This window comes from Heterodontus francisci, chromosome 10, assembly GCF_036365525.1.
Source record: "Heterodontus francisci isolate sHetFra1 chromosome 10, sHetFra1.hap1, whole genome shotgun sequence".
NCBI classification, from domain to species: Eukaryota; Metazoa; Chordata; class Chondrichthyes; order Heterodontiformes; family Heterodontidae; genus Heterodontus; species Heterodontus francisci.
In genome coordinates, this window is record NC_090380.1 from 8419467 (window position 1) to 8434056 (window position 14590).

The window sequence follows — 14590 nt, forward strand, 5'->3', positions numbered from 1 at the left end:
GCCCTCTCCCCGAGGACCAGGAAACACACGCCAGCCCTCTCCCCGCGTTCCAGGAAACACACCCCTGCCCTCACCGCAGGACACACAAACCTGCCCTCTCCCAAGAACACACACCCTTGCCCTCTCCCCAGGACCAGGACACACACCCCTGCCCTCTCCCCAAGACACACATCCCTGCCCTCTCCACAGGACCAGGACACACACTCCGGCCCTCTCCCCAGAACACACACCCCTGCCCTCTCCCCATGTTCCAGGACACACACCCCTGCCCTCTCCCCAGGTTCCAGGACACACACCCCTGCTCTCTCCCCTCGGACCAGGACACACACACTTGCCCTCTCCCCAGAACACACATCCCTGCCCTCTCCCCAGGACAAGGACACACACCCCTGCCCTCTCCCCAGGTTCCAGGAAACACACCCCTGCCCTCTCCCCTAGGAAAAGGACGCGTACCCCTGCCCTCTCCACAGGTTCCAGGAAACACACCCCTGCCCTCTCCCCTAGGAACAGGACACACACCCCTGCCCTCTCCCCAGGTTCCAGGACACACACCCCTGCCCTCTCCCCAGGACACACACCCCTGCCCTCTCACCTTAGACGAGGACACACACCCTTGCCCTCTCCCCTGGACCAGGACACACACCCCTGCCCTCTCCCCAGGACACACACCCCTGCCCTCTGCCCAGGACACACAAGCCTGCCCTTGCCCCAGGACACACACCCCTGCCCTCTCCCCAGGACACACAGCCCTGCCCTCCCCCCAAGGACCAGGACACACACCCCTGCCCTCTCCCCAAGGACCAGGACACACACCCCTGCCCTCTCGCCACGAACAAGGACACACACCCCTGCCCTCTCCCCTTGGAGCAGGACACACACCCCTACCCTCTCCCCAGGACCAGTACGCACACTACTGCTCTCGCCCCAGGACCAGGGCACACACCCCTGCCCTCACCCACGGACCAGGACACACACCCCTGCCCTCTCCCCTAGGACCAGGACACAGACCCAAGTGCTCTCCCTGGGACCCAGGACCCACACCCCTGCCCTCTACCCTAGGAAAAGGACGCGTACCCCTGCCCTCTCCACAGGTTCCAGGAAACATACCCCTGCCCTCTCCCCTAGGAACAGGACACACACCCCTGCCCTCTCCCCAGGTTCCAGGATACATACCCCTGCCCTCTCCCCTAGGAACAGGACACACACCCCTGCCCTCTCCCCAGGTTCCAGGACACACACCCCTGCCCTCTCCCCAGGACACACACCCCTCCTCTCTCCCCAGGACCAGGACACACACACCTGCCCTCTCCCCAGGACACACACCCCTGCCCTCTCACCTTGGACGAGGACACACACCCTTGCCCTCTCCCCTGGACCAGGACACACACCCCTGCCCTCTCCCCAGGACACACACCCCTGCCCTCTGCCCAGGACACACAAGCCTGCCCTTGCCCCAGGACACACACCCCTGCCCTCTCCCCAGGACACACAGCCCTGCCCTCCCCCCAAGGACCAGGACACACACCCCTGCCCTCTCCCCAAGGACCAGGACACACACCCCTGCCCTCTCGCCACGAACAAGGACACACACCCCTGCCCTCTCCCCTTGGAGCAGGACACACACCCCTACCCTCTCCCCAGGACCAGTACGCACACTACTGCTCTCGCCCCAGGACCAGGGCACACACCCCTGCCCTCACCCACGGACCAGGACACACACCCCTGCCCTCTCCCCTAGGACCAGGACACAGACCCAAGTGCTCTCCCTGGGACCCAGGACCCACACCCCTGCCCTCTCCCCGAGGACCAGGACACACACCCCTGCCCTCTCCCAAAGGACCAGGAAACACACCCCAGCCCTCTCCCTGGGACCCAGGACCCACACCCCTGCCCTCTCCTCTAGGACCAGGACACAGACCCCTGCCCTCTCCCAAAGGACCAGGAAGCACACCCCAGTCCTCACCCCGGGACCCAGGACACACACCCCTGCCCTCTCCCCCAGACGCACACCCCTGCCATCACCCCAGGACACACACCCCTGCCCTGTCCCCAGGTTCCAGGACGCACATCCCTGCCCTCTCCCCAGGACCAGGACACACACCCCTGCCCTCTCCCCCTGAGGCAAACCCCGCCCTCTCCTCAGGACACACACCCCTGCCCTCTCCCTTGGTTCCAGGACACACACCCCTGCCCTCTCCCCTAGTTCCAGGAAACACACCCCTGCCCTCTTCTCAGGACACACACCCCTGAACTCTTTCCAGGACACACACCCCTGCCCTCTCCCCTAGGACACACACCCCTGCCCTCTCCCCAGGTTCCAGGACACACACCCCTGCCCTCTTCTCAGGACACACACCCCTGAACTCTTTCCAGGACACACACCCCTGCCCTCTCCCCTAGGACACACACCCCTGCCCTCTCCCCAGGTTCCAGGACACACACACCTGCCCTCTCTGCTCGGAACAGGACGCATACCCCTGCCCTCTCCTCAGGACACATACCCCTGCCCTCTGCCCTGGACTAGGACAAACACCCCTGCCCTCGCGCCAGGACACACACACCTGCCCTCTCGCCCAGTACCACGAGACACACCCAAGCCCTCTCCCCGGGACCCAGGACCCACACCCCTGCCCTCTTCCCCTAGGAACAGGACACAGACCACAGCCCTCTCCCCTAGGACCAGGAAACAAACCCCATCCCTCGCCCCAGGACACACTCCCCTGCCCTCTCACCTTGGACCAGGACACACATCCCTGCCCTCCCCCTTGGACCAGGACACGCACCCCTGCCGTCTCCCCAGGACATACTCCCCTGCCCTCTCCCCTAGGACAAGGACACACACACCTGCCCTTTCCCCTGGAACAAAGACACACACCCCGGCCCTCTACCATCGGACCGGGACAACACACCTGCGCTCTCCCCTCGGACCAGGAGACAGACCCAAACCCTCTCCCTGTGACCCAGTACCCACACCCCTGCCCGTTCCGCTAGGACCAGGTCATAGACCCCTGTCCTCTCCCCTAGGACCAAGAAACACACACCAGCCCTCTCCCCAGGACCAGGACACACACCTCTGCCCTCACCCCAGGACAGACACACCTGCCCTCTCCCCAGGACACACACCCTTGCCCTCTCCCCAGGATCAGGACACACACCTCTGCCCTCAAACCGAGATCAAGGACACACACCCAGGCCCTCTCCCCTAGGACCAGGACAACACACCTGCGCTCTCCCCTCGGACCAGGAGACAGACACCTGCGCTCTCCCCTCGGACCAGGACACACACACCTGCGCTCCCCCTGGACCAGGACACAGACGCCTGCCCTCTCTCCTAGGACCAGGACACACACCCCTGCCCTCTCCCCAGGACAGACACCCCTGCCCTCTCCCCATGGACCAGGACACACACCCCTGCCCTCTCCCCTAGGGCCAGGACACACACCCCGGCCCTCTCCGCGGGTTCCAGGACACACACCCCTGTCCTCTCCCCTCGGGCCAGGACACACACCCCTGCCCTCTCCCCAAGGAGCAGGACACACACCCCTGCCCTCTCCCCTAGGACCAGGACACACACCGCTGCCCTGTCCCCGAGTGCCAGGACAGACACCCCTGCCCTCTCCCCGAGTACCAGGACACACACCCCTGCCCTCGCCCCCGGACACATACCCATGCCCTCTCCCCTAGGAACAGGACGCATACCCCTGCCCTCTCCCCTAGGACCAGGACACACTCCTCTGCCCTCTCCCCTAGGACCAGGACATACACCCCTGCCCTCTCCCCGAGGGCCAGGACACACACCCCAGCCCTCTCCCCTAGGACCAGGACACACACTCCGGCCCTCTCCCCAAGGTCCAGGACACACACCCCGGCCCTCTCACCGAGGACCAGGACACACACACCTGCCCTCTCCCAAGGACACACACCCCTGCCCTCTCCCCTTGGACCAGGATACACACCCCTGCCCTCTCCCCTAGGACCAGGGCACACACCCCGGCCCTCTCCCCGGGTTCTAGGACACACAGCCCTGCCCTTCACCAGGTTCCAGGACAAACACCCCTGCCCTCTCCCCCGGGATACACAGCCTTGACCTCCCCCCGGGACAAACAGCTCTGCCCTCGCCCCAGGACACACACCCCTGCCCTCGCCCCAGGACACACACCCCTGCCCTCGCCCCGAGGACCATGAAAGACACCCCTGCCCTCTCCCCAAGTACCAGGACGCACACCCGTGCCCTCTCCCCTAGGACCAGGACACACACCCCTGCCCTCGCCCCAGGACACAGACCCCTGCCCTCTCCCCAGGACACACAGCCCTGCTCTCGACCCGGGACACACAACCCTGCCCTCTCCCCAGGACACACACCCTGCCCTCGCCCCAGGACTCACAGCCCTGCCCTCGCCCCAGGACTCACAGCCCTGCCCTCACTCCAGGACTCACAGCCCTGCCCTCTGCCCAGGACACGCACCCCTGCCCTCCCCCCTAGGACCAGGACACAAACCCCTGCGCTCTCCCCAAGGACCAGGACACACACCCATGCCCTCGCCCCAGGACACACACCTCTGCCCTCCCACCTTGGACCAGGAGACACACCCGGGCCCTCTCCCCAGGACACACACCCCTGCCACCTCCCCTAGGACCAGGACACATACCCCTGCCCTCTCGCCGGGACACAGGACCCACATCCCTGCCGTCTCCCCAGGACACACACCCCTGCCCTCTCCCCAGGAACAGGACACACACCCCTGCCGTCACCGCAGGACACACACCCCTGCCCTCTCCCCAGGACCAGGAAACACACCCCTGCCCTCACCCCACGACACACAACCCTGCGCACTCCCCAGGACACACAGCCATGCCCTCTCCCCAGATCACACACCCCTGCCCTCTCCCCAGGACACACACCCCTGCCCTCGCCCCTCGGACCAGGACACAGACCCCTGCCCTCTCCCCTAGGACCAGGACACACACCCCTGCCCTCTCCCCAGGACACACACACCTGCCCTCTCCCCAGGACCAGGACACACACACCTGCCCTCTCCCAAGGACACACACCCTTGCCCTCTCCCCAGGACCAGGACACACACCTCTGCCCTCGCACCGAGATCAAGGACACACACACCGGCCCTCTCCCCTAGGACCAGGACAACACACCTGCGCTCTCCCCTCGGACCAGGAGACAGACACCTGCGCTCTCCCCTCGGACCAGGACACACACACCTGCGCTCCCCCTGGACCAGGACACAGACGCCTGCCCTCTCTCCTAGGACCAGGAGACACACCCCTGCCCTCTCCCCAGGACAGACACCCCTGCCCTCTCCCCTTAGACGAGGACACACACCCCTGCCCTCTCCCCAGGACACACTCCCCTGCCCTCTCCCCATGGACCAGGACACACACCCCTGCCCTCTCCCCTAGGGCCAGGACACACACCCCGGCCCTCTCCGCGGGTTCCAGGACACACACCCCTGTCCTCTCCCCTCGGGCCAGGACACACACCCCTGCCCTCTCCCCAAGGAGCAGGACACACACCCCTGCCCTCTCCCCTAGGACCAGGACACACTCCGCTGCCCTGTCCCCGAGTGCCAGGACAGACACCCCTGCCCTCTCCCCGAGTACCAGGACACACACCCCTGCCCTCGCCCCCGGACACATACCCATGCCCTCTCCCCTAGGAACAGGACGCATACCCCTGCCCTCTCCCCTAGGACCAGGACACACTCCTCTGCCCTCTCCCCTAGGACCAGGACATACACCCCTGCCCTCTCCCCGAGGGCCAGGACACACACCCCAGCCCTCTCCCCTAGGACCAGGACACACACTCCGGCCCTCTCCCCAAGGTCCAGGACACACACCCCGGCCCTCTCAACGAGGACCAGGACACACACACCTGCCCTCTCGCCCTCGGACCTGGACACAGACCCCTACCCTCTCCCCTTGGACCAAGACACACACCCCTACCCTCTCCCCAGGACACACACCCCTGCCCTCTCCCCTTGGACCAGGATACACACCCCTGCCCTCTCCCCTAGGACCAGGGCACACACCCCGGCCCATCCCCGGGTTCTAGGACACACAGCCCTGCCCTTCACCAGGTTCCAGGACAAACACCCCTGCCCTCTCCCCCGGGATACACAGCCTTGACCTCCCCCCGGGACAAACAGCTCTGCCCTCGCCCCAGGACACACACCCCTGCCCTCGCCCCGAGGACCATGAAAGACACCCCTGCCCTCTCCCCAAGTACCAGGACGCACACCCGTGCCCTCTCCCCTAGGACCAGGACACACACCCCTGCCCTCGCCCCAGGACACAGACCCCTGCCCTCTCCCCAGGACACACAGCCCTGCTCTCGACCCGGGACACACAACCCTGCCCTCTCCCCAGGACACACAGCACTGCCCTCCCCCCGGGACACACATCCCTGCCCTCTCCCCAGGATACACAACCCTGCCCTCTCCCCAGGACACACACCCTGCCCTCGCCCCAGGACTCACAGCCCTGCCCTCGCCCCAGGACTCACAGCCCTGCCCTCACTCCAGGACTCACAGCCCTGCCCTCTGCCCAGGACACGCACCCCTGCCCTCCCCCCTAGGACCAGGACACAAACCCCTGCGCTCTCCCCAAGGACCAGGACACACACCCATGCCCTCGCCCCAGGACACACACCTCTGCCCTCCCACCTTGGACCAGGAGACACACCCGGGCCCTCTCCCCAGGACACACACCCCTGCCACCTCCCCTAGGACCAGGGCACATACCCCTGCCCTCTCGCCGGGACACAGGACCCACATCCCTGCCGTCTCCCCAGGACACACACCCCTGCCCTCTCCCCAGGAACAGGACACACACCCCTGCCGTCACCGCAGGACACACACCCCTGCCCTCTCCCCAGGACCAGGAAACACACCCCTGCCCTCACCCCACGACACACAACCCTGCGCACTCCCCAGGACACACAGCCATGCCCTCTCCCCAGATCACACACCCCTGCCCTCTCCCCAGGACACACACCCCTGCCCTCGCCCCTCGGACCAGGACACAGACCCCTGCCCTCTCCCCTAGGACCAGGACACACATCCCTGCCGTCTCCCCGGGTTCCAGGACACACACCCCTGCCCTCTCCCCAGGACACACACACCTGCCCTCTCCCCAGGACCAGGACACACACCCCTGCCCTCTCCCCAGGACACACACCCCCCCCTCTCCCCAGGACAAGGACACACACCCCTGCCCTCTCCCCAGGACACTCACACCTGCCCTCTCCCCAGGACCAGGACACACACCCCTGCCCTCTCCCCAGGACACACCCCCCCCCTCTCCCCAGGACAAGGACACACACCCCTGCCCTCTCCCCAGGACACTCACCCCTGCCCTCTCCCCGGGTTCTAGGACACTCACCCCTGCCCTCTTCCCAGGTTCCAGGAAACACACCCCTGCCCTCTCCCCAGGACACACAGCCCTACCTTCTCCCCTGTGACCAGACACACACCCATGCCCTCTCCCCAGGACACACAACACTGCCCTTGCCCCAGGACACACACCCCTGCCGTCTCCCCAGGACACACAGCCCTGCCCTCTCCCCAGGACACACAGCCCTGCCCTCCCCACAAGGACCAGGACACACACCCCTGCCCTCTCCCCAAGGACCAGGACACACACCCCTGCCCTCTCCCCAAGGACCAGGACAGACACCCCTGCCCTCTCCCCAAGAACCAGGACACACACCCCTGCCCTCTCCCCAGGACCAGGACGCACACCACTGCTCTCGTCCCGGGACCAGGACACACACCCCTGCCCTCGCCCCTGGACACACACCGCTGCCCTCTCACCTTGGACCAGGACACACATCCCTGCCCTCCCCTTTGGACCAGGCCACGCACCCCTGCCCTCTCCCCAGGACACACCCCTGCCCTCTCCCAAGGACACACACCCTTGCCCTCTCCCCAGGACACAGACCCTGCCCTTTTCCATGGGTTCTGGGACACACACCCCTGCCCTCCCCCTTGGACCAGGACACCTTCCTCTGCCCTCTCCCCAGGACACACGTCCCTGCCTTCTCCCCTAGGACCAGGACACAAACCCCTGCCCTCTTCCCTAGTACAAGGGCACACACCCCAGCCCTCTTCCCAAGGACCAGGACACACACACCTGCTCTCCCCCCTCGGACCAGGACACAGACCCCTGCGCTCTTCCCTAGGACCAGGATACACACCCCTGCCCTCTCCCCTTGGACCAGGACACACAATCTTGCCCTCTCCCCGGGTTCCAGGACACACACCCCTGCCCTCTCCCCGGGTTCCAGGACACACACCCATGCCCTCACCCCACGACACACAACCCTGCGCACTCCCCAGGACACACAGCCCTGCCCTCTCCCCAGATCACACACCCCTGCACTCTCCCCAGGACACACACCCCTGCCCTCGCCCCTCGGACCAGGACACACACCCCTGCCCTCGCCCCAAGGACCAGGACACACACCCCTGCCCTCTCCCGTAGGACAGGACACACATCCCGGCCCTCTCCCCGGGTTCCAGGACACACATCCCTGCCCTCTCCCCAGGACACACACACCTGCCCTCTCCCCAGGACCAGGGCACACACCCCTGCCCTCTCCCCAGGACACACACCCCCCCCCTCTCCCCAGGACAAGGACACACACCCCTGCCCTCTCCCCAGGACACTCACCCCTGCCCTCTCCCCGGGTTCTGGGACACACACCCCTGCCCTCTCGCCAGGTTGCAGGAAACACACCCCTGCCCTCTCCCCAGGACACACAGCCCTACCTTCTCCCCTGTGACCAGACACACACCCATGCCCTCTACCCCGGACACACAACACTGCCCTCGCCCCAGGACACACACCCCTGCCGTCTCCCCAGGACACACAGCCCTGCCCTCTCCCCAGGACACACAGCCCTGCCCTCACCACAAGGACACACACCCCTGCCCTCTCCCCAGGACACACAGCCCTACCTTCTCCCCTGTGACCAGACACACACCCATGCCCTCTACCCAGGACACACAACACTGCCCTTGCCCCAGGACACACACCCCTGCCGTCTCCCCAGGACACACAGCCCTGCCCTCTCCCCAGGACACACAGCCCTGCCCTCACCACAAGGACCAGGACACACACCCCTGCCCTCTCCCCAAGGACCAGGACAGACACCCCTGCCCTCTCCCCAAGAACCAGGACACACACCCCTGCCCTCTCCCCAGGACCAGGACGCACACCACTGCTGTCGCCCCGGGACCAGGACACACACCCCTGCCCTCGCCCCAGGACACACACCGTTGCCCTCTCCCCGAGGACCAGGACACCCACCCCTGCCCTCGCCCCAGGAGACACATCCCTGCTCTCTGCCCGAGGACCAGGACACAGACCCAAACCTTCTCCCTGGGTCCCAGTACCCACACCCCTGCCCTCTCCGCTGGGTCCAGGTCACAGAACCCTGCCCTCTCCCCTAGGACCAGGAAACACACCCCAGCCCTCTCCCCAGGACCCAGGACACACACCCCTGCGCTCACCCGAGGAAACGCACACCTGCACTCTCCAAAGGACACACACCCTTGCCCTCTCCCCAGGACCAGGACACACACCCCTGCCCTCGCCCCATGACACACTCCCCTGCCCTCTCACCTTGGACCAGGACACACATCCCTGCCCTCCCCTTTGGACCAGGACACGCACCCCTGCCCTCTCCCCAGGACACACCCCTGCCCTCTCCCAAGGACACACACCAATACCCTCTCCCCAGGACACACAACACTGCCCTTGCCCCAGGACACACACCCCTGCCGTCTCCCCAGGACACACAGCCCTGCCCTCTCCCCAGGACACACAGCCCTGCCCTCCCCACAAGGACCAGGACACACACCCCTCCCCTCTCCCCAAGGACCAGGACACACACACCTGCCCTCTCCCCAGGACAAGGACACACACCCCTGCCCTCTCCCCAGGACACTCACCCCTGCCCTCTCCCCGGGTTCTAGGACACACACCCCTGCCCTCTCGCCAGGTTCCAGGAAACACACCCCTGCCCTCTCCCCAGGACACACAGCCCTACCTTCTCCCCTGTGACCAGACACACACCCATGCCCTCTACCCCGGACACACAACACTGCCCTCGCCCCAGGACACACACCCCTGCCGTCTCCCCAGGACACACAGCCCTGCCCTCTCCCCAGGACACACAGCCCTGCCCTCACCACAAGGACCAGGACACACACCCCTGCCCTCTCCCCAGGACACACAGCCCTACCTTCTCCCCTGTGACCAGACACACACCCATGCCCTCTACCCAGGACACACAACACTGCCCTTGCCCCAGGACACACACCACTGCCGTCTCCCCAGGACACACAGCCCTGCCCTCTCCCCAGGACACACAGCCCTGCCCTCACCACAAGGACCAGGACACACACCCCTGCCCTCTCCCCAAGGACCAGGACACACACCCCTGCCCTCTCCCCAAGGACCAGGACAGACACCCCTGCCCTCTCCCCAAGAACCAGGACACACACCCCTGCCCTCTCCCCAGTACCAGGACGCACACCACTGCTGTCGCCCCGGGACCAGGACACACACCCCTGCCCTCGCCCCAGGACACACACCGTTGCCCTCTCCCCGAGGACCAGGACACACACCTGTGCCCTCGCCCCAGGAGACACATCTCTGCTCTCTCCCCGAGGACCAGGACACAGACCCAAACCTTCTCCCTGGGACCCAGTACCCACACCCCTGCCCTCGCCGCTGGGTCCAGGTCACAGAACTCTGCCCTCTCCCCTAGGACCAGGAAACACACCCCAGCCCTCTCCCCAGGACCCAGGACACACACCCCTGCCCTCACCCGAGGAAACGCACACCTGCACTCTCCAAAGGACACACACCCTTGCCCTCTCCCCAGGACACACAACACTGCCCTTGCCCCAGGACACACACCACTGCCGTCTCCCCAGGACACACAGCCCTGCCCTCTCCCCAGGACACACAGCCCTGCCCTCCCCACAAGGACCAGGACACACACCCCTCCCCTCTCCCCAAGGACCAGGACACACACCCCTGCCCTCTCCCCAAGGACCAGGACAGACACCCCTGCCCTCTCCTCAAGAACCAGGACACACACCCCTGCCCTCTCCCCAGGACCAGGACGCACACCACTGCTCTCGCCCCGGGACCAGGACACACACCCCTGCCCTCGCCCCAGGACACACACCGCTGCCCGCTCCCCGAGGACCAGGACACACACCCCTGCCCTCGCCCCAGGAGACACAGCCCTGCTCTCCCCCCGAGGACCAGGACACAGACCCAAACCTTCTCCCTGGGACCCAGTACCCACACCCCTGCCCTCTCCGCTGGGACCAGGTCACAGAACCCTGCCCTCTCCCCAGGACACACTCCCCTGCCTTCTCCCCTAGGACCAGGACACAAACCACTGCCCTCTTCCCTAGTACAAGGGCACACACCCCAGCCCTCTTCCCAAGGACCAGGACACACACACCTGCTCTGCCCCCTCGGACCAGGACACAGACCCCTGCGCTCTCCCCTAGGACCAGGATACACACCCCTGCCCTCTCCCCTTGGACCAGGACACACAATCCTGCCCTCTCCCCGGGTTCCAGGACACACACCCCTGCCCTCTCCCCGGGTTCCAGGACACACAGCCCTGCCCTCACACCACGACACACAACCCTGCGCACTCCCCAGGACACACAGCCCTGCCCTCTCCCCAGATCACACACCCCTGCCCTCTCCCCAGGACACACACCCCTGCCCTCGCCCCTCGGACCAGGACACACACCCCTGCCCTCGCCCCAAGGACCAGGACACACACCCCTGCCCTCTCCCGTCGGACCAGGACACACATCCCGGCCCTCTCCCCGGGTTCCAGGACACACATCCCTGCCCTCTCCCCAGGACACACACACCTGCCCTCTCCCCAGGACCAGGACACACACCCCTGCCCTCTCCCCAGGCCACACACCCCCCACACCTCTCCCCAGGACAAGGACACACACCCCTGCCCTCTCGCCAGGTTCCAGGAAACACACCCCTGCCCTCTCCCCAGGACACACAGCCCTACCTTCTCCCCTGTGACCAGACACACACCCATGCCCTCTACCCAGGACACACAACACTGCCCTTGCCCCAGGACACACACCCCTGCCGTCTCCCCAGGACACACAGCCCTGCCCTCTCCCCAGGACACACACCCCTGCCCTCACCACAAGGACCAGGACACACACTCCTGCCCTCTCCCCAGGACACACAGCCCTACCTTCTCCCCTGTGACCAGACACACACCCATGCCCTCTACCCAGGACACACAACACTGCCCTTGCCCCAGGACACACACCCCTGCCGTCTCCCCAGGACACACAGCCCTGCCCTCTCCCCAGGACACACAGCCCTGCCCTCACCACAAGGACCAGGACACACACCCCTGCCCTCTCCCCAAGGACCAGGACACACACCCCTGCCCTCTCCCCAAGGACCAGGACAGACACCCCTGCCCTCTCCCCAAGAACCAGGACACACACCCCTGCCCTCTCCCCAGTACCAGGACGCACACCACTGCTGTCGCCCCGGGACCAGGACACACACCCCTGCCCTCGCCCCAGGACACACACCGTTGCCCTCTCCCCGAGGACCAGGACACACACCCCTGCCCTCGCCCCAGGAGACACATCCCTGCTCTCTCCCCGAGGACCAGGACACAGACCCAAACCTTCTCCCTGGGACCCGGTACCCACACCCCTGCCCTCTCCGCTGGGTCCAGGTCACAGAACCCTGCCCTCTCCCCTAGGACCAGGAAACACACCCCAGCTCTCTCCCCAGGACCCAGGACACACACCCCTGCCCTCACCCGTGGAAACGCACACCTGCACTCTCCAAAGGACACACACCCTTGCCCTCTCCCCAGGACCAGGACACACACCCCTGCCCTCGCCCCATGACACACTCCCCTGCCCTCTCACCTTGGACCAGGACACACATCCCTGCCCTCCCCTTTGGACCAGGACACGCACCCCTGCCCTCTCCCCAGGACACACCCCTGCCCTATCCAAAGGACACACACCCTTGCCCTCTCCCCAGGACACAGACCCTGCCCTTTTCCATGGGTTCTGGGACAGAAACCCCTGACCTCCCCTTTGGACCAGGACACGCACCCCTGCCCTCTCCCCAGGACACACCCCTGAACTCTCCCAAGGACACACACTCTTGCCCTCTCCACAGGACACAGACCCTGCCCTTTTCCATGGGTTCTAGGACACGCACCCCTGCCCTCTCCCCAGGATACACTCCCCTGCCTTCTCCCCTAGGACCAGGACACACACCCCTGCCCTCTTCCCTAGTACAAGGACACACACCCCAGCCCTCTTCCCAAGGACCAGGACACACACACCTGCTCTCTCCCCTCGGACCAGGACACAGACCCCTGCCCTCTCCCCTTTGAACAGGACACACAATCCTGCCCTCTCCCCGAGGGCCTGGACACAAACCCCGGCCCTCTCCCCGGGTTCCAGGACACACACCCCTGCCCTCTCCCCGGGTTCCAGGACACACACCCCTGCCCTCTCCCCACGACACACACCCCTGCCCTCTCCCCAGGACACACACCTGCCCTCTCCCCAGGACCAGGACACACACAACTGCCCTCTCCCAAGGACACACACCGCTGCCCTCTCCCCAGGACCAGGGCACACACCCCTGCCCTCTCCCCAGGAAACACACCCCTGCCCTCGCCCCAGGACACACACCCCTGCCCTCTCCCCAAGGACCAGGACACACACCCTGCCCTCTCCCCTTGGACCAGGACACACACCCCTGCCCTCTCCACGCATACCAGGACACATACACCTGCCCTCTCCCCAAGGACCAGGACACACACACATGTCCCTGCCCCAGGACGCATACCCCTGCCCTTTCCCCAGGACACACACCTCTGCCCCCTCCCCAGGACCAGGACACACACCCCTGCCCTCTCCCCGGGTTCTAGGACACACACACGTGCCCTTCCCCAGGTTCCAGGACATACACCCCTGCCCTCTCCCCAGGACACACAGCCCTGCCCTCCCCCCGGGACACACAGCCCTGACCTCCCCCCGAGACAAACAGCCCTGCCCTCGCTCCAGGACTCACAGCCCTGCCCTCTGCCCAGGACACGCACCCCTGCCCACACCCCGAGGACCAGGACACACACCCCTGCCCTCTCCCCAACTACCAGGACGCAGACCCGTGCCCTCTCCCCTAGGACCAGGAGACACACCCGGGCCCTCTCCACAGGACACACACCCCTGCCACCTCGCCTAGGACCAGGACACACACCCCTGCCCTTTCGCCGGGACATAAACCCCTGACCTCCCCCGAGGACCTGGACACACACCCCTGCCCTCTCCCCAGGACCAGGACACACACCCCTGCCCTCTCCCCAGGACACACACACCTGACCACTCCCCAGGACCAGGACACACACCCCTGCCCTCTCCCCAGGTTCCAGGACAAACACCCTTGCCCTCTCCCCAGGAACACGCCCCTGCCCTCTCCCCAGGTTCCAGGAAACACACCCCTGCCCTAACCCCAGGACACA